Source organism: Ambystoma mexicanum, chromosome 4p (assembly GCF_040938575.1).
Source record: "Ambystoma mexicanum isolate Mex_15411 chromosome 4p, UKY_AmexF1_1, whole genome shotgun sequence".
NCBI classification, from domain to species: Eukaryota; Metazoa; Chordata; class Amphibia; order Caudata; family Ambystomatidae; genus Ambystoma; species Ambystoma mexicanum.
Genome location: NC_090927.1, coordinates 1259975096 through 1259993836, shown reverse-complemented (window position 1 = coordinate 1259993836; position 18741 = coordinate 1259975096). Strand labels below are relative to the sequence as shown.

Here is an 18741-nt window from a genome sequence, read left to right as displayed (position 1 = left end):
TCCTTCCCCCAGAAGCTCACTGTCTCTAGAGCCCTGGTTCTCTCGAAGCTGGACTACTGTAACAGCCTCTACCTAAATCCGCCTGCCGCTACCCTCCACCCTTTGCAACTCATCCAGAACAGGACTGTGAGACTTGTCCTTGGCCTCAAGCCCAGGGACCGTATCTCTCCAGGACTGAAATCGTTACACTGGCTCCCAGTGGCTGTGAGGATTAAGTTCAAAACCCTCTGCATTGTCCACAAGGCCTTCTGGGGCCTTGGGCCAAAATACCTTCAACTCTCTCTTCCTAAATATCTTCCTTCCCGAGCTCTTCGCTCCTCCGCCTCCAACTCCCTCAGGGTCAGCCGCTTCTCCAAGCAACAAGTTGGGGGTATATCTCTCTCCGCAGCAGGGGCCTCCCTCTGGAACAGCCTTCCTACCTCCCTGAAACATGAGGAGAACCATCTCCGGTTCCGGAAGCACCTCAAAACCTTCCTCTTTGCCTCCGCTTTCTCTCCCCCTCTCCCCTGCTAAAATCACTGAACCTGCACTAAATCTGCAACTGGCCCAGTCACTGATCTCGGTCCTTGGCCCAGCTCACTCTTCCCTGCACTGCCTCCCTGGCAACCCCTACACTGCGGGACTGTCTCTGTATCCCTAAAGCCCCTCCTCCCGGCACTTACCTTGCACTTGCCACTAGCTGGCCTTTATTATTTATCTTGTATTCTACTAACCCTGTACTGCACTTTACCATTTCCCTTTCCCCTTGCACTTTTCCTTTCCCTTCTACCCTTGCGCGATCTGAATGACACTTGGCCTAGTAGGATCGCTGTCTGTCCCCCCTTGTTCCCCACCCCCCTCGCCTCGTCGCGCCTTGAAACACTTGTGTATAGGCGGGTTACAAATACCATATTATATCATATCATTAGGATGTAGATTATATACGCTGACTATACCATGCATACACACCACTAGCTGGCATTGGATTGCATTTCTGTGTCAGTCGAAGCTTTATTTTGCATCTGATATCGGCAATTGAACACGTAAGGCTACATCTGAAATGTGTTGATTTGTCCATTCATATGAGACATGAACTGTTATTGTTGGGACATTTCGTGGCATTTTAGGCTGCCTATAGCAGCTGATCAAGGGAAGATGACTATATCAATTATATGAAGAATGTCACACTGCCCTTGGCATCTGCTTCATCTGATTGCAGAAGCTGGTCATTTTAGGCCGTACATTAGATATGGAGACTTGAACTGTCACAAGAGGCATGTACTAACACTGGATGGCATACCTGGGCATTTGAGGCTGTCCACGACATACAATGGCAGCAATTGGCTTTGTTAGACTGCTCATGATATATGGTGACTATGCCATTCATTTTGGAGAACTCATTGACATTGGAGAGCCTTTTTGTGTCATTAGAAGCTTTATTTGGTATATGATGGCAGCAGCTGGACATGTGAGAATGCACCTCATTTGTGGTGACTACGCCATGCATATGAGGCCTTAGCTGTCATTCTGGGGCCCTTTCTGAGGTATCTGAAGATGCCCTTGGCATATGATGGCAGCGGCTGATCATGTTCTGCTGCACATTACATATGGTGACTATACCATACATATGAGGCATCAAGAAGCATTGGATGGCATTGCTGGGGAATTTAGCGCTGTGCTTGGCATAAGATGATAACTATTGTAAATGTAAGGCTGCACATAACATATGGTGACTGTACTATGTCTGCGAGGCACTAGTGGCCATTGGATGGCAATTCTGAAACACTACAAGCTATACTTGGCACATGCGGGCAGCACCCGGCTATGTGTGGCTTCACCTTCATTGTAGTATTCATACCATGCTCATAAGGTATTATTACCTGGCATCAGAAGGCATTTCTGAAACATATGAGGCTGAACTTGGCATTTGATGGAGAATGGTGCCTTTGAAGCTGTACCTTTCATATTGTCATTATCTCAGGCACATGATGCATAAGGTCGGAGGGGCACACGATGCTTCACTTTAAATGGGATGGCAGTGCCTAAACATGTTAGAGTGTGCATATACTACGCCTGGCATGGGAGGATCCCTCTATACATGTCAATTTTCTGGTGCTGACACTCGTGTCAGCTGGTCTAGCAACCCCAGTGCTCTCCCTTTTTTCTTACAAACTAACCTGGTGAAAGACCCCACACTACTCGGACCCTCTTCAGCACTTCATAAGTCTATGACGCAACCACTCACCATCTAACTACATCTAGTGCCATGCTACGTCGGTTCTAGATAGGGCCATCACAATACAACTCTGCTCTAAACTGAGATGTACTCTCCTGAATCCTACACTCAGGCTTACCAAAAACCTATCACATTTGAGAAAACATGCATCCCTACTTCACCACCATATCCTCCCCACTCCCCACTCATCCCAATTGTTTTTCTCTTGGTTTTTGGTCATTTGTTTTAATCTAGTTTCTTGTTCCGATCACCTCCTTCCCAAAATGTCCCTTCCTTTCCACAGACTAAGGTCTGGTGACACCCTGTCAGGGTCATAATATACAATCTTTCGGACAAAGCCGGGCGGTGTAAGACTATTACGGTAGTAGTGATGAAACATAACACAACATAGAAGCTGAACAGGGTGAATACATTTCAGACGTAACACCCTGGCACGGCGAACACCTTTCACCTGCTGCAATCCCATGATAAACTTGGTTCAATCGTACACTCCGCCTTTTCCTTTTAATGCCTTCTTGAGCATCTTCTCTATCCTCCACCCTCATCCCAACTTTCTCCCGGACTTTTCTCCTCCCTGCCAGTACTGGATCTTCCATCATACTCCTCCTTTGCCTCTCAGACAGGTAAAGCGATTCGTTCGACGCCATAACCTATGGCAGGAGGAGCTATACAAATGCAAGGTAAAATACCATAACTTGTGGCTAAACTCCTGACACTTCATCACCCATTGCTGAAACTCTGTTGCGCATGCAGACCACTTGTTCTTTTTGTTAGTTGATGTAGAAGAAGGCAAAGGGGGGAATCCTAGATTCAGACCCATGGACACAGCAGAAAAGTTAGGCAGGCCAGATCATGTGGATCTCATAGGAATCCAGCAGGAGCAGAGCTGTGAATCCACCAATAGAAGAAATCAAGAGCGGGCCCCCCTTTCCCTACCTTCACCTCTATGCCATTCCTTTAACTCTAGGTATCGTTCTGTCCAAGTCCTTATGTTGCATCTTTCCAAATGGATCCATGTGTGGGTACCCTATTGCTGTATCCACTTGTTGTACAGCAATCTGTTGCTTCACAGCTAGGTTTGTGCTGAAAACACAGCTCATGCATACATACATGGCGTTCAACATGTGTTGGTATTGGAATCTACAAAGCAATACATATCTTCATTTGCTGGCACTTTAAAGGATTCTCTGAGCATTGGCTGGACGTAGTTACATTTGCAATGGGCTCTATTGACAGCCAGACCCCAGTTGTTTTATAATGTGATTTACATCCCTAAAGGAACCTACTGACTTCTGTAGCTGAAAACCAATGTATGCCCTTCTAGCAAATACTTTTACAATCCAGTGCAGTGATTTGTATAGTCAATATTACTATTGTTAACAGATTAAATAATGTGAGGCAACACAAACATATTTACAGAAATTCCGATGCCCTAACTCGTAATTTCTCTACTTCTTATGTACTGTACCTGTTATCTTTCTAAATTATTAAACATGTGGAAATACAAAATGCAGTTACTATCACGAATACAGTATTATATTTTTTAATGACTCAAACATTAAGACACACTGTAGTTAGTATATCATACATAGTTCACTGTTAAGAAACATATTATTTCAAGGCTTCGCCAACTGCTCTTAATGTCTAAGTATTGCACCTGAATTATAGGAGCATTACTAATTATAAACAGGAAGCTTGCATAACTCCCAAAGATGTTATTTGAAAACCTTGATTAATTTGCTTCCTGGTCATGCCTAGGTCTTAGGCTATGCTTCTCAGTACAAACATGGCCCTTCCGAAAGGTTCTAAAAAACTTGGCTATTTGCCTAAGATGGTCCAAATGTAGCGGCTAAGTAATTTGTACAGTTTATTGTTATGCTTGTATCAGATCACACCACCAGTTTATAGTTAACTCTCAATGTAAATGGATTGCAACAGCGCCCTGATGCCCGTGGGCGTAGGTGCTTGACAAATGTCAAAAAATCAATGAAAAAAAGAAAAGAAATAAAGACATAAGTAAATAAAGACAAAAGCTGCTAAAACGACTATGGCGAAAGCCTTCACCAAACCTCTGCCTAAAACTCTATGGATCCGTTGGGCGTGCTGGAAGCCCAGCTGGTTTCCCACTGCTAAGTGGCTATTGAAGGATTCCTCCGAGTAATTTTGGCTGTGGATGGATTTCAGAAGGCCTTGCTGTTCAAGCTTTTGTTGAGCTTCTAGTTTTCCCTTTATTTCCTCTGCCACTTCCGGAAACAACTGGCAGAAAATGTCGTCTTTCAGGTTGAATGTTAAGCTTCTTGCAGCCAGCTTTCTCTTCTTGGAGTCGGTGCTCTCCATGCTGCCCTCAGTCTCTTTCTTCTCCACCATGATACTCAAGAGGCCAATCAGGATGGCGGAAACGGACCAGGCGGGATTCCAGGTTTCCGGATGGTGGCTGCTGATTGAAAGGCATAATGCTTGATTGCACCCAAATCTGCCATTGGGTGTAATCATGTAAATGCTGGGAGGCCGAAAAGGAAACTGCTTTGGAAAATCCAACATTCCATGATAGTATCCACCTTCATAGGGTGTCCCCTGAGGACCTCTCATGACATAGTGCCATTTAAGAAAATCTTCCGACAGCGGTTCGGCACGGATGTAGGGCACAGGGTCCTGCTTTAATCGCAGGTAGTCTTGTTTAAGCCGGTTCATTGCTGTTGTAGGTGCACGCTTCATATTTTTGGTACTCATCTTTCATTCTTGATCTCTCTCCTCTCTACCTTCTTCAGGATTGCCTCCTGAATGTGCTCCAGCCCCAGAGAAACAAAAACCCTTATTTTTGGCCTTTTTCAGTGATGCTTTGTGTTGAGGTTGTTCCATTACCTATATATGTCAGGGGTCACAGTTAGAATTTTCAGCATCTATTAAAAAAAAAAGAAGAATGTCATTTTATTTCTACATGTAAGAAACATACCATCTAAATGAGCATTTAGCAGGATTTACTTATGATCAAAAGTAGGAGGGACATACGCAAGAGTCTCTGGATGGATACACTGAGGACAGTTGGGGGGGGGGGAGGGGCGGAGGGCTTGTGTGATCTTCTTCCTCTGCAGACTAGATTCCAAAATGTGACTGCAGTGTTAACTAAGAGGCATACTTCTCTCAAGTGGGCGGGGAGGGGGCAACTCAGCCATGTGCAATGTGAGGTAGGAAATATATGGAAGTCTGGCCCATCACCAGCAGAGGGTTGTGAACTTCTGGGAAGAATCTAAGAGTTTACTTATTGGGAGAAATACTGAGTTAGGCGAAGAAGGTTTGGGGAATATGCAAACTTAGGGAAATAACATTGGGTTCAAAAATGGTAACCGAAATGAGAGAGTGGGTTACATGCAACAGCCCAGGCCTGCATGGGGTTGATGGCGGTGTACACAAATAGGTAGCCTGATAGAAGCATGGGATTTTCAGATATACATTCTGGGTCGGTATGGTGAAGTAAAACTACATCAAGATGGTGGCCGCTTCCCCTGGAGCTCCTTTGGTTGTGAAGGAGTGCACAGGCTTAGCAGACGTTACAGGGTGCATGCTTGAGACTGGCGTAACTAATGGCACTGCCAATGTGGTCATCTCATTAGCCGCAACCCTGTCACTTTGCGGTGTAGTGATGATTCATAAACCGTCAGGCCTGTCCTAAGTGTGAGCTGATGGAGACTGTGACTTCTCATAATGATCTATGGTGCTCATTTAGTTCAAGCGCACAATGCCACCCTGCCATATCCACCAGTGGGCATGCACCAGCCCAGACCGTCTGCCAGGCCCTCGTGGGAACGTTTCTTCCAGTGCCTGATGCTCATTGGCAGGTATATATGTGGAGTTGACCAGTCGACTGAGGGTGCTCTGATCTGATTCAGAGGACCCCCTGCCCTGAAAATGTGATACGCAACAACTGTATTACAAAATGCAGTTCAGCTGCTAGAAAATTTAAGCAACTGGTACCAATCAGTAAATTCAATATTTTCTTTTATTTTTTAACGTTGTAAAAACATTTTAATGAAGGGATTGGAATCAAATAATGTAATGTGTTTAATGTGGTTTTCGAGAATGAAAAAGGAAACTGACTAGTTGCAGACACATAAACCTTAAATTATGAGAAGAAGTTGACCTTATTGGGATTTCTGTTTTAGAAAACAGAGGCTGGGGATCATTTCATGATTACGTGTGTATATGCAAAAGCTGGCAGATTAAGGTCTGGCAGGGTGCCTAGAAGGAAGAGATGGACACCAATGAAGGCTGGAGGAAGAGGAGGCCCACTCCTGCCTGAATAAGATCATGTGTACACCACTGTGGAATGGGCTCCCCCGGATGCGTTACATGCAACCACACACACACTAATTAAAGCCACGATGCACAATGGCTTGTGAGTGTGTCCTATTGCTGGGACTTGCATTTTTGTTAAAACATTAATACGCACCAATCGGGGGATCACTCCGATTGCTATGTGTGAGGTACATAATTACTTTGTTTTTCTGCCTTCTTGTAGTGAGAAGATTGACTAAAATCCCAGCCGATATTTTGCTGTTCTTTTTTCATCATGCCTGTATTCATTTTATTGTTCAGAAAAGAACATTTTCCACAATACATGGTAGCCTGCAATATCCATACAAACGCCTGGACATAATGTTCTAATCACAGGCTAGTTGGGCAATCAAAACTGACCTGTAATAGGAAAATGGGATCACAACTGCTCTCTAATCAACTATCACGCTTCAGTTGTGACATCACAATGCCTTCTGCTTGAGCCAGCACAGAGCAGAATTACAACTGTCAATGCAACCGTGACAAGCTTTTCAAATTCCTTGCTTGTAAACCTATTTTTTTGTGACCCTTGACAGCCATTAATTGACAATGACCTGTTTATGTTAGAATGTTTAAATTGTGCATGGTTGGGTTTTAACACATGTGAGCAAGAATCTGCATGTTATTACTTATTTTTAAACACAAAATGAAAACGTTTTTTCAATGCATTTTATTAAAGTGCCTAAACAATTTGTATGCAGCTTAGAGGCTGTATATTAGCTTCTTTAAATCCAAACAGATTCTACATCGATTATATGGATCAGCAAATGAAAGATCCTTTACATTGAATGAAGCAAGAGGCCACATAGTAAAGGGGATGACAGTGTGTGGCCATGTAGTATAAAGAATAAAATACCCCCGACCATACGTAAAAAGGATATTGCAAGTCACCTTGGCTTTGTTCATCTTTTTGGTCATGGAACTCCTCTGTGACTTATAATATCCTTAAAATGTACAGTAGCGGGTACTTCTGTGACATGACAAGCTTGAAGATTCTGGTTGCTTCGAGAGTCTGAATACATCAATTGGTTCTGACCAGACAGGCAATATTGCAAATCACAAAAGAAATCCCTGACCTATATCTTCTTTCAACCCACAACATCAATTATATACATTTTACATACACTGATTGTACCAATATTGTACAAATTGCTCTGAAGACTCGATTGGGGGCTAACGCGCTGCTGGCGGCTGAAAATGGCTTCCAAATTTTGGGATACATGATAATGAGCAGGAAATCAGATGAGAAAACAAAGAATACATGTGACGGTAGTAATAACAGATGGGGGAGGAAAGTCTATCAGGATCCTACAACATCTGTAGACAAAGAGTCAAGTACAAGTAGAGGAAGGGATGCAGGAGTAATAAATCAGTCTGGTGGTCTGTTTGACTCCAAAAATAAAGTATGGTCTCTGTTACCTGACATCCTTTTACAGGTGTTTTAGAAACTGGGGAAGACATATGTGTTGCTTTAGCCAAATGTGAAATTGACATGATAAGTTGGAACATGAAGGGTCATAGGAGCTTCGCAAATGATTTAACACAAACAGAAATATTCTGAAAATACAATCTGATTCTGCTGCAAGAGACCTGGCTAAAGGTCGGAGTTAAAATAGACGGTTTCTCCATATTAGAACAAAAGGTAACTCATTTTAATGAAGGACGTCCCTCTGGGGGTTTATTCATTTCCTCCAGGAACTCAATAATAATAAAATCAGAAAGATTGAGTAATACCTAAGGCAACCTCGCAGTAAAAATTCCATTACCAGGTTGGTGAAAATCTGAAAAGTCTAATAGTATTGCATTTCTATTGGAAACTCTCGCGTTCAGGCTTAGAAACATTCTTGGAAAGTCTATCTGAAATATTGTTGGAGGATTTCTCCACGGGGAGACAATAAGTGTAATAATGGTGGTTGACATGAATTCATTTAGTTTGTTAACAAAATCATCTCTGTACAAAAACCTCCTGGCTTGTGAAAATAGAAAGAAATTGATGACCTTTGTTAGTGAGTGGGATCTGGTGCTGGGCAATGGAAATATCAAGGGGGATCTACACTTGGCTCCAACATGGAAAAGTGGTCTGTCGAGTTCCATCATAGATTACATGTTCGATCAGTGTGCAAGTATGGAGATGTGCAATGATCTCTGCCTTAATGCCAATAAAACAGACTCTCCTCATCAGCACACCAGCTCCCTCCTTTCCTGTCGCTCCCAGGCCGGCCTCTCTTGGCCTTCTTCCTGCTCCCACCTGTGAGGCTAAAAACCTCAGGGTCATCTTCGACTCCTCACTCTCCTTCTCTCCTCACATCTCCGACATCTCTAAGACGTCACACTACCAGCTGCACCTCCTCAGAGGTATTCTTCATTTCCTCTGCTTCCCCCAGAAGCTCACTGTCTCTAGAGCCCTGGTTCTCTCTAGGCTGGATTACTGAATTAGCCTCTTTCTAAATCTGCCTGCTTCTACTCTCCGCCCTCTGCAACTCATCCAGAACAGGACTGCGAGACGTGTCCTTGGCCTCAAGCCCAGGGATCGTATCTCTCCAGGACTGAAATCACTGCACTGGCTCCCAGTGACTGCAAGGATTAAGTTCAAAATCCTCTGCAGTGTCCACAAGGCCTTCTGGGGCCTGGGCCTTCAATACCTTCAACTCTCTCTTCTCAGGCCCTTCGCTCATCCACCTCCAACTCCCTCAGGGTCAGTCGCTTCTCCAAGCAACAAGTTGGTGATAGATCTCTCTCCTCGGCTGGGGCCTCCCTCTGGAACATCCTTCCTGGGTTTCTGAAACTTGAGGAGAACCATCTCCAATTCCGGAAGCACCTCAAGACCTTCCTCTTTGCTTCTGCTTTCTCTCCTCCTCTGCCCTGCTAAACTCCTGACTGAAACTGCACTGGTCACCTGGCTACGCTATGATCTCGGGCCCAGATCCCCTCCAGTTGCACACCTGCACTGCCTCCCGGACAACACCTGCACTTGGGGGCTGATTCTGTTTCCCTGCAGTCCCCTACCAGCTCTTGAAACTTGATGTCTGCACTTGCCACTAGCTGGTCACATTTTTACCTCTTGTTCTTATTTATTTTATTCTATTTATTTTACTGTTGACCCTATGTATTGCACTGCCCCTTCACCCCTTGTCCCCTGCACTTTTCCCTTACCCCCTCCCCTGCACTTGTGCGATCTCAATGTCACCTGGCCTAGTAAGATCATTGTCTTTGTCTTCCCTCTGTTCCCCCTCCCTTGCCTCGTCGCGCCTTGAAACACTTGTGTATAGGCGTGTTATAAATGCTATATCATATCATATCATATCATTAGGACAAATAGTTACATTAATATGGTAACTGCTAAATTCTCCCAAGGGGAATCAAGAGCAGTGATTGGTGGGCAGAAAGATCTGCTGCTGAATCAGGGGGGAAAAAGATTGTCGACGTTTGGAGTGGGAGGTTACATGCTGAATAGAAATCTGAATTAGACAGTGACCTCTATGTCACGAGCACTTTTCTGGGACTTGTATACACCCTTACACATCGGGAACAAAACTAGCACTATCCATAAATATGCCTTCAATCATGAAACATGGATACGCAAAAGGGAGCTGCGAAAGAACATCAGCGCTCTCAATAAGGAAGATGCAAAGAAAATAGAGATCTTAATGGGAAAGAAGAAACTGGTGACAGTATATAGGAACTGGAATAGAGCACATAGATTCCTAAAGCAACAAAGACATGGGGAATTTGTTGAGCACCCTCCTATCAAATAATGTGTGTAATTTTTGGGCGTTAGTAAACCAGGAAAGCGGGACTCAAGCGCAGTTGCAAAGTAATTTCGTAACAGAGGATGTCTGGCCAAAACATTGTAAAGAACTATATAGAAATCCGTCTGGAGATGAGGTAGCTAGGACTGTCAGTGGGTCCTAGTCACTGAAATTGACCAGAGAGGTGGTAGAACAATTAATAAAGAATTTTTCAGCCGGCCAAACGGTCTAACAAATACAATTTTCAAATCAGATATAGCTGTATGACCTATTGGCTTTGTTCAATAATGTGATGCGTCTGAAATGCTGCCCGACGAGCTGGTGAACTGCAATTATAATTCCAATTTACAAGAACGCTGATCGGTCAGATTCAGCTAACTATCGCCCTATTGCCCTTTTAGATGCAGACAGCAAGCCGTTCGCGAGTGCTGTCCTCCAGGAATTAGAATAGCAGGCAGAGAGCCGTGGCATTTAGATAAAGCCCAGATAGGTTTCCGGAAAGGTATGTCCATGTCCTTGAACAGCCTAATTGTGAACATTCTGCGCGAGAAAGCGTGAAATGCACTGATTGACTCTATGGCGCCCCAATCAACTTATCGAAAGCATTTGATACCATTAATAGAGGGCGCCTTTGGAACAAGTTAAGATCTTGGGGTATTCCACCAGGGCTGTTAGCAATAATAGTCCATCTTCATGAGAACTCGTCCCTACAGGTGAGATTTCACGCATTATGCTACTTTAGATTTGCACGGTACAAGCTCATTATTTTGGACTGCTATTTGGACTGCATTACTTTGCTGTTTGAGTTGGCCATACTCTTGGGAGTGTGGCCTTCGTTGAGTCAGGTTTCCACAAAAGTGCAGGGGTAGCAGCTTCCCCGTCCTTGCAGCCAAAACTTGGAACACACTGCCTGTAGCCCTTAGAACTGAACCGTCTTACATCAACTTCAGGAAAAATGCAAAAAGTTGGCTCATCTCACAGGAAACACAGTAACTTGTACAATTGTCAATTATCTTAGCCCTGTACCTATTGTGATGCACTTATCTGTCAAACTCTTGCATTATATCAACTACATGTAAATGTGTTATTAACTGTATCAACTACATGTAAATTTGTTATTAACTGTATGTAAATCTGTAACATATGCCACTCTAAGAAATGCGACCAGATACCCTAGGGTTAGGCGCGCTATATAAATAAAATACAAATACAAAATACACAAAAGGCAAAGGAGGTACATCTATTTACTGTGCCTGATTTAGCTTTCTGATTGGGTTCACTCTTGAGTGTGACACTATGCCCCATGGCCACCCCCCCCAACTAAACACTATGCCCCATGGCACCCACCCCCAACCAAACACTATGACCCATTGCCCCCACATCCAAACCAAACACTATGCCCCATGGCCCCTAGCCCCCAACAAACACTATGACCCATTGCCCCCACATCCAAACCAAACACTATGCCCCACGGCTACCACCCCCAACCAAGCTCTATGCCCCATGGCCACAACCCCCAAACAAACACTATGCCACATGGCTCCCACCCCAGGCAAACTCTATGCCCCATGCCCCCCATCCTCCAACCAAACACTATGCCACATGGCCACCACTCCCCAACCAAACTCTATGCCCCCTGGCCCCTACCCTCAAACCAAGCACTATGCCCCATGGCCCTTATCCCCTGCTAAACTCTATGCCGCATGGCCCCTCCATACAACCAAACACTATGCCCATGGCCTCCACCCTCCAGCCAAACACTGTGCCTCATGCCCCCCACCCTGCAACCAAACACTATGCCCCATGGCCCCCAACCAAACACTAGGCCCCATGGCCACAACTCTGCAACCAGAAATGCTGCCCCCTGGCCACAACCCTGCAACCAACAACTGTGCCCCCTGGCCCGCACCCCCATGCCATGCCTCATGGCCACCACCTCCATCCAAACATTATGCCCCGCACACCCCCAAACAACAGCGTGACCAGTAGACTGCATCAGTGCAAGAGCCTTTTCACAAAGACGGTGAGCTAAATCGCATTGGCATCAACAAATTAAATTGTCTAAATCCTGGTTTCACTACTAGCAAGTGTGCGATCCTGGGCAAATCATTTAATCGCACTGTGCCTTATCTGCAGCTCTGTAAGTGTTTCACTTCATAGCTTATATTAACATATCATGCTGTAATAAAAAAACAAACCTAATGACTAGAGAGTTGCTGCTTATATAATAATAGTACAATGTAGGTATTTTGCACCACAAAGTTATTTGCCACTTGGCTTACTTATGGCGACCTATTCTAAAGTCCCTTCCATTGTACCTCTAAACACCAAAAACTGATGATGCTCCTTGCAACATCCTTTTCCGTGAAGTCACTTCTGTTAGTGCAATCCATATGCAAGTTGTAGGTGTTAAAATACCACTAATGTTACCAAACAAAGTTGATGGAGGGTGGGGGGGGAGGGCGCGAATGAAGCCGTATGTATGGAATCAGGCACACTGTATTAGCGGGGAAAGTAGCAGGACTTTTTTAGCGCCTCACCCGACCCACTCTTGCAATGATGGATACTCCCCTGCACACACCCCAATTCCCCAGCACACACACACACTGGAAAAGAACGTGAGAGTGCCCCCACTTACCAGCGCCGGGGATGTTGTTGTGCTGGCCAAGGGTGGACACCATGGGGTTGTTGCTGGCAGGAGGGCGGGTCATGGGGTGCCCCTTGCAGGTATTCCTGCTTGTTGAAGGCGGGCAAGCAGGAAAGCTACTCAGACTAAGGCCTACCGGTGCGAGCTAAGCAGCAGTGCACCCTGTACTACCATCGCGACCAAAGTAGCGTTAAAAATCGGTGTATGCTCAACGTGCTGCAGCTGGCGTGGCAAGGCTGAAATGCCTTCTGACAACAAGCCATGCCACGCCAGCCGCAGTGCTGGCCTTCTATTGGTGGAGCACATGCACTACGTGACTCATAAGAGCCAAGTAGTAAATGCAGTCCACCAATAGAAGGCCAACATTTTCCTGGCCCGGCAAGTAGAAAAAAGACTTTCCTAACAGAGGGCAGTCGTAGCTGTTTGCGGGCCACCCTCCATCAGGGTAGTCTTTCATCCTAGCGGGCCGGGAAAATCAACATGCCGGCCCGCACTTGGCCCACAGGACGTATGTTCGTGCTCTAAATGGAGAAGCGTGTTCCTGAGATTCCGCCATAATTTAATACCGACGAGCGAAATCTTGGTGACTCGGGGCAAAGATCAGAAAACAAGAGAGGAATTTTCCCTATGTAAAGATGAGACTGGGCAGACATGACGCCACATTCTGATTCGCCGAACCGAGTTGCGGTTACACTAATAGTGCTGGCAATATCCCGGCGCAATTACCGCTGGGATACCGCCAAAGCCCTGATGAGGCCCTTTGACTGCAACTCACTATTAATAAAAACAAAGAATACATTAATGTGATGGTGAGTATGGTTTTGCTGCTAACCAATACTAACTGGAGTGCATCCACGCATGTGCGTATCTTCTGCCTGACTTCTTTCTGGGTTATTAATACTTTCCGGTCGCAGACAGTAGCTATCTACTCATTTTGCACGTACTTCTCGGTGCTTACGCCATCTCTATCTATCCATATGTTTTTTCTTACCTGTGATATACTTTACTCCAGTTCCTTTGTTTTCTGTCAGCTTCTTTTCGGTGATTACTTATCACGTTTTGTAGCGTTTTCGCCTTCATCCTGTTGGTTCCGTCTATCCGTTCTTCTTTCTTCAAGGTACCTTCGTATACAACTCTGTACCCTCATTCAATTCATACCTTCCTGCTATCTACATCCCGTGTCCCGTATCTTGTTGATCCTACACCTGCGACAAGATTCCTAAGGGAGTTTTTGACACAGCTGTATTCGCTTCTGTCGAAGGACCGGAGACCATTCCCTTGCTACTGCGTTTCAGGGGTGAACTTTGGAGGATCTCTACTGTGGGAAGAGGGAAGTTACCTTTCTCTCCTGGTCCTTAATAGTTCCAGCATCAAAGGCATCACTGCTGCAGTCAACCCAGAACTGCTATCACACCAGGGTTTTTTCTGCCACATCGGCTTTTTCCCTGGATCTTTTTGGGGGCTTGCTCCTCGGGGTCCCCCCCTGATCCCGTCTCCCTGCAGGTCAAGGTGGCCTGCAAGGGAGCTCACCCTTACTTGCACGAGAAAAAGGAAAGAAGGATGAAGTAAACTAGAAGGAACTGAAAGAAAGAGGTATTGGACATCTTAGGGGAAGATTCAGGTGAGGAGAGGGAACGGGGCGGTACCACAGACTTTGACACATTGTTTCTTAATTTATTTGATACAGTTTGACTCATCAACACATACATAGGGTAGCTGGTATGCCATGGAGTAGATCATCGAATTAACACATGACACATAAGTCAGTTCAACATCCTTATTCTAAAGCTTAAAATGCATCAGAATGTTTCCAAGTCATTTGGGGCGTTAGTGAGGGGACACTGTCCATAGGTTCGCATCAGCCCTTCTTAGCTCAGCAATGTATTTTTTTCATCTCTAAGGTTGGCTTCTGCCTCTTCTTCTCTTCTAGGAGACGTCAGCATTCTCTGATTTTAGGTCAAGAGTGACAGTGGCTTCTTCGGCTCTATCAGGAAGCAGGATAGATGTGACAGACTTCAGCATTCTCAATGCTTCTTCAGCACTCTCAGGATGCAGGTAGGTGAGGCCCAGCAGTCTTCATTCCTCTGGGATCCTTCCAGCCACTCCAAAAGCTATTTTGCAGATGTGAGACTCGTCAGTCTCTTTGGCACTATGTGGCTTCTTTTCTAGCCCTGAGTAAAGTTCAGCAGCTCCCCCAGGGTGCTTCTCAAACTACCTGCCTCACTCTCTGTCCGACTTTATACAGTGAAGGATCCTCCCCTTCCCCGCCTCCTTCTCTTTGGTCATTGAGAGATTCCTAGCCTGCCTAGTTTCCTGGCCCTGCATAGGCTTTTGTGCACTTAGACCTCTTTCCTGTTCTCTTGGGCTTCTGGTGTGATATCACAAGGGTAGACAGAGGCAGGCAGGTAGGAAATCAAAGTCCTCTATTGTGGAGTTGATTTTCCCCTTCAGCAGCACCACGCAAGCTGTCAGCTTCTTGCTCTCTCCATTCAATAGTGTAACCTTGGGCTGGCAGCATGTTCTCTCCTGGCTAGATCTCTGCTATTGCTCTCTTCAGGTAAGAGGCATGGGTGTTCTGTTTAATACCACCACAGCCATGCATTGGTGAAGCTGTGCAGGCAGTGCACGTTGTGTATTTATGTGTCTGTTTTAAAAGCGATCCACCACAGTCAACAACATGTTCTTTCTTTTAATCGCTCAAGCTTAAGGGTTACCTGTGTCTTTCTTTTCCCTCCACGTCTGTTCCTGGCCCTCCACAACACTGCACCATGCTCTCATGCCTCCTTTGGCTGTGGATCCAACCCTTTGTATCGGGCTATTTCTCCTCAAACCTTCACGTTCTGCCGTCTCCTCACTCCCCCTGTTCTGTTCCAACCTACTCCTTGATTTCCTCTACGACTGGCACCTGATCTTCACAACCCTCCTCCTTGTCTCCTCCCAGCACATTCTCTTGAGGTTCACCGGCCCAAAACTGTTCTTCCTATACCTGCTCCTCCTAACTTCCTTCTTAACTCCTTCAGCCAACTCCTCTTTACTTCCTTCTACACTCCTCCTGATGGTCACCATCCTCCTCCAACTTTCCCCACTTTCAATTCCCCCTTATCTGTTTCATTTTCATTCACTACCACCGCCACTTGATGTTCATCAACATCCTCCTTCAGTGCTTCTTTCAACTCTTCCTGTTGTTGACCACCCTTGCCGTGAACTCCTTCCACCTTCTCCTAATGCTGACCTCCTTACTCCTCAACTCCTTCCACCACCTTGTCTTGTACCCCTCTAGTCTCCAACCTTCTCTTCCAACTTCTCCTTTGTCCCAACCTCCTCTGACTTTTCATGCTGTCCTCCTCCTCTCCTTCTGTCTCGGGGGGATAGCTCAGCGGCAATGTGCTCAACTTGCGAGCAAGAAGACACAGAGCAATACAGGTTCGATCTCCGGGTCCGCGCTTAGAAAGCTCTGGGTATTAAGCGCGTTATAAATAACCTATTACATCATATCATATCATATCCAGGCTCTTCTATCTTTTCAAGTTCCTGCTTCTCGACAACTGTCTTCAAACTCTCATCAGTAGTTCCATCTCGAAATACCCTCACTGTCTAACTGAGAGCCCAGGCTTAACACCCTTAGCCCTGTAACCCCTACGCCTAGGGTGAACTCTCTGTGTGGGTCTGCACCTGTGATGGCGAGTTTGTGCAGGACTAGGACTGGCTATGGTCAGTGGTTTCACCTGGCGTGAGTAATAGACTGGCGAGTCATACCAAGTCTTGAAAAGGGCTGATTCATTATGATATATGTCATTTATAATGCGCTGTACACAAGTGTTTCTAGGCGTGACAAGACAAGGGATGGAAGACCGAGGGAGGACAAGACAATCGTACTAGGCATTGTGCCATTCAGATCCTGCAACTGCGACAGCACAGCGTGGAGGGGGAAGGGAGGGAGGGGAAGTGCCAGGGAGAGGGAAGGGGAAAGTGGATCAGGCAGCATTGCTCTGAGTGAGTGCAGCCTGGTGTAGGGTATTTTGTGGAGATTTGGGGCCTGACGGTATTTTATTACCGCCGAGAAATAACTTAGCAATAATCACTCTTTGTATTCAGATTTGGCCATGTGTAACAATAATACAATGGACATGCATTATTTCAGCACCCAGACCTGCATATTTGGTATACGTGGTTGGTGGTATTTTGGTGAGCATAATTCCCTTGTTTTATTTGTGGCCCCAATGTCCAGAATCCCTTATCTTCGCTTAGATTTTTCGTGTGATCACTAGAGAGACCTCAGACCTGCATTCTAGGGAAACCACAATTTCCAGGGATAGTGTTGGTGCGCCACCATGGGCAAACTCACTGACTTATTTACGACAGAGAGCTATATGTGGTAGTCTTGTGGTAATTTCCACTACCTTATATACGGTAGGGAGCTATGTTCAGAGAGTCTCTCTTCCCGTTGGCTCATGTACCTCCAACAAGTTATACTACAGTCACTCACAATTATTCATACTGATTCTGACATACACACATCTGTCTTAAAATGACCATTGCACTGTTTAAAAATCTCCCCACATCATTGGCATTGTAATGGTAAATAGAAAATAAACCACCCGTCTGTTTTCAAATATTTTCTGTATTATAAAATTTGCATTTAGACATGATCTCATTCTTTACAGCAATAAAAGGGAACAATCAAAGCATTTTCAATGACACACTGCAATTATAGTGGCGGAGAACAGAACTTAAATTGCAACATTAGCATTTGATTAAGACACGCACGGGACTTTCATTTTTCTACACTGACTGCATACTTTCGTGCACACACACAGCTCCCCCAGTTATGTAATTACCTTATCTGTTCAGAGGATTCTCTCTGTGAATGTGGCTCTCTTGGCTTAACTCCAACAAAAAGGAACGCTTGCCTTCTCAAGCCGGGGTCATTGCCTGGAATTCTCAGCTTTTTCAGATAGGACTGCCTCTGCCAGTGGAAAGGTAATTCTTTCAGCTTTCCCCAGTCTCGACTGCAGCAGGACACCCCCACAGCCAGGTCTTCTCCCCAGTAGTGCAGAAAGATGTCTGCCTGTCTTTTTCCCTGCTACTGCCCACTAAAACTTTCCTCTCAGCCCTCTTTATGACGTGTTCCAATGAAATCCATCATCTCTCATCCTCCTACTTTTAAACAATAGCTTCGCTTATACATTTGCAATTGTTGCAAATCTGACTTCCTTCCTCCTGCAGTTACTGTGCACAACAACACGGATAATCAGGCAGAGAAGAGAGGAAAAATCTGCACACTCATTTAACTGGTTTTCAAAATATGCCTAATTCTGCAGTAGAGAACACATTTTATTAGTGAGTTATATTAAAATAAGGTTTTATTAGTCAGGTTAATGGTTAATATGTTAGCTGTTAATTTTCAAATGTGTCTCTAGCAATATAGGCATTTCAGGTGAAAAATAGTGTGCATTTTTAAATGAACACGTGTGCTTTTAACTGTAAAAATAGCTTTGCATCTTATATGTTAAAATCGTTTTTTGACTGAATAGTCTGTCTTTCCTTGTTAATCTGCTAACCCATATAGCAATGCACCGCACCCTTGTGGTGGTGCTGCAAAAAAAAAAATGCTACTTGTGCAGTAGTGCTGTAATGCTACTTGTGCAGTAGTGCTGTACTCTGTGCTGTAACATGCCAAATATCCTTACATATACCCTCCTTTTGTTTTTAGAACTTGGCTATAATCCAAGCCAATTCCTAAAAACAACTTGTTCTTTCTTTTTCTCTTAAAATGCATGTGTATTGGGATATCTTTC

The 18741-nt window shown here is 45.0% G+C and overlaps 1 pseudogene; it reads right to left on the bottom strand.

The window, feature by feature from the left end:
• Positions 1-4102: 4102 nt before the first annotated feature.
• LOC138452677 (ubiquitin-conjugating enzyme E2 J2 pseudogene) lies at positions 4103-5045 on the bottom strand (annotated as a pseudogene).
• Positions 5046-18741: the final 13696 nt, after the last annotated feature.